Here is a 3,241-nt window from a genome sequence, read left to right on the forward strand (position 1 = left end):
GCCACCAACCACCCAGGCTGCTGTGAGCGTGTCACTGCACACATGCAACAGCACACCGCACCCACCCCCCCCCCCCACTTCATGTGACCCAGCGCATTATGACAAAAGGCCCGCATCACGTGGGCATGGCAGCCCCCGCCCTCTTCATCCTAACACCAAGCACCCCATAGGGGAGGAGGGGCTCGTCTGCCCTGGGCTTGTCACCCCAGGCTGCTGGTGTCCCTGCTGTCCCCCTGGCCTGTCACCGCCCAGTGTCCTGTCACCCTCCAGGCCTCTCACTGCCTGGTGTCCCTGTTGTCACACCCCGAGCCTGTCACTGCCCAGTGTCCTTCCACCCCCTGGGCCTGTGGTGTCCCTCCTGTCACCCCCCGGGCCTGTCACTGCCCGGTGTCCTGTCACCCCCCAGGTCTGTGGTACCCCTCCTGTCACTCCCTGGGCCTGTCACTGCCCAGTGTCCTGGCAACCCCTGGGCCTGTGGTGTCCCTCCTGTCACCCCCCAGGCCTTCACCACCCAGCATCACCTCCCGTCAGCCCCTGGGCCTCTGGTGGCTCTCCCAACAGCCCTGGGCCCATCACCGCCCAATGTCCTGTCACCCCCCCCAGCCTGTCACCACCCACTGTCCCCTCCTCTCAGCAGCCAGACAGGGCAAGAGAGTCTGGGGAGATGCAGCAGGCTTTGCCATGTGGCGCTCGGCTGCCCACGCCACAGGGCCAGCGAAGGGAGGGGACATCTCAGTGTGTTTGAGTGTATCTTGGTGCATTTATGGAAAGGTCAGTCAAAGAAGCCAATGACCATTTATGTTTATTGCTATAAACCAATGTACTTCCCACCTGTGGCACACCCACAGTTGCTTGAACTCTGGAGAGGAGGACTACAAAGGAAGGAAGGAACTTGAGGTTCATTTAGCCTTCATTTAGGTTTAGCGTTAGGAGGTGCCCCAGGACAATATTTCTTGCTTTCTCAATCATCACAGCCGCTGCTGCAACAGCCCTAGCACATGAAATCAGGCCTTGAATTAGGAGGTCTAGTTCTGCTGAGTAATATGCTACAGCTTGCAGATGTTTCTGGGCCAACTGACTATTCCTTTCTGTTCATGTAGATATAATACAAAAGGCTTCTTGTAGCCTGGCAGGGCTAATGAGTGAGCTTCCACGACTGCTTAGTTTAGATCTTTAAATGCCTTTTGGGTTTCCGCAGTCAGGAAACCCTTTTGATTTCAGTGCTGTCCTCTACACCCAAGGGATAGTTAGTTTTGCTATTTGTGTCTGTTCGGTTTTCCTGTTAATAGCGATTTGGAAGCCTAGGTTTTAATATGGTAGCCTTGTCTATACGCCTGTGGTGGAATATGGATTATATATATTCATTCCATAATTTGGCCATCGCCACAGTCCAAACTACAGCAGCAGAGGCAAATAAGCCCGACTGTTGGATATACATTAAAAGCCCATCCTCTACCAGAAATCAACTCTCCTGGGTATCTGTCCCATTGAATTCTCAGTGGTACAAGGACGGGCATCTATGTTATGAATTTTCACTGAAGAAAGGAAGCGTACCACCCTTCCACCAAGAAGAGTTTGTCTCTAGTCTAAAAGGGGACCCCTAGGTATGCTTGAAGAGCAAACCTATTGACAAAGTTACTCTGTAGGGGCTGGGAACTGGAAATGCCAATAGAGCCTTAAATTAATAGAATGGATGGAAATGGACAATTCAGATCTTAGGACCATACCGATGAAAAAGGGAATCTTATGCCTGGAACGTTCCATAGATCTGTTCCTATGCCTAATGGCAATCAGTATTCCTCCACAGATTTTTCCAAAACCTTACTATATACCACATCCACTGAGAGTGGAAGGGAGATTCTCCAGAAGCCCTTACATAAAACCTATTCTAATAAGCCATCACACTGTAGACTTCTTCCTGGACAGAGTATATCAGGCCCTGCAGAGTCTGAGACAATGTGGATATTCGCAGATAGATTAACTTGGTATTCTGCAGGAAGCCATAATCAAACTAAAGATAATGTTAAAAGTTTGGTTGCTACTACAGGCCTATAGTATCCTCATTGCTCTGAGTCATCTACTCTGGGTCCGAACCTTACTGGTTTTCCTAAACAACCAAATCCGGCACATGCTAACCCTTTTACAGGAAATAATGAAACCGCAGATAGTATTACAGCCCTAAAGGAAGAAATCAAATTATTATCACAAATGGTAATATAGAATCGATTAGCCGTAGACCATCTTTTAGAAATACAGGGCAGAGTATGTGCATTATTGAATAATAGCTGTTGGGTTTTTTATGTAAATGAAGAGCAGAAAAATGAAACTGATAGAAACAGGATAAAGACTCACTTAAAAATATTACATGAAGTAAAGCAGGGATCTCCCCTAAATCTAGCCACCCAAGTAGGTGGCTAACCTCTTGGCTCCCAGACTTAGGTAGAGAACTGCGAACTAAAAGGAGCTGGGTTGCTGTATTCACTCTCTTGTTTTGCTTTGTAATTATATGTGTGTGTTTACAGTATTATATTACCTTATGCTCCACTTACGACTTAAATAATTAATAGTATAGTGTGACCCTGACAGTCAAAAAAAAAAGGAGGGACTGTTAGAAAAATCTCATTCCCTAACTATTGTACCAATTTGTCTTGAGAGTATGAAATCGTATGAACTTTCTGAAGATACATATAGTTTACATTGTATACTGCACAGTCATGGTTCAGTCAGCATGAATAAAGGACCCCAGCTCATTGCAAGGGAGAAGGACAGCCCCCACCCTGAAGAAGAAAGGATACCCCTGGACTACCCAGATCACGCCAGCATCCCAGCCCCTCCAACACCTTTGTGAAACCCTCTCCTTATCTGGCATTAGAGATAAGGAACTGCAGCAAGACTGACTCCAGGGACGTCTAGATCAAGAAAGCAGCAGATAGATGACGATGCCACAGAACTAGAGTTGCTTTGCAAAACAGCAGTATATGTGTGTGTCAAATAGCAATTGGTCAAATCATCTTGTACCTGAATGCTTGAAAGGTCTAAAAACCATGTGTAAAACTGCATTTGGGGTGCCCCAGTTTGATTGGGACACCTCATGTGCATGAATAGAGCATGTAATTCTTGTGATTCTATACTTTGTCTCCTAGCCTCTCTCCTCGGACGGCACGGGCCAGTTGCAAAATTTGCGTGACAATATCCCTCTCCCCATTCTGAAAATTATCCTCGAAGGCCGAGAATTGCCCCT

This window comes from Gymnogyps californianus, unplaced genomic scaffold (genome assembly GCF_018139145.2).
Source record: "Gymnogyps californianus isolate 813 unplaced genomic scaffold, ASM1813914v2 HiC_scaffold_34, whole genome shotgun sequence".
Classification (NCBI taxonomy): Eukaryota; Metazoa; Chordata; class Aves; order Accipitriformes; family Cathartidae; genus Gymnogyps; species Gymnogyps californianus.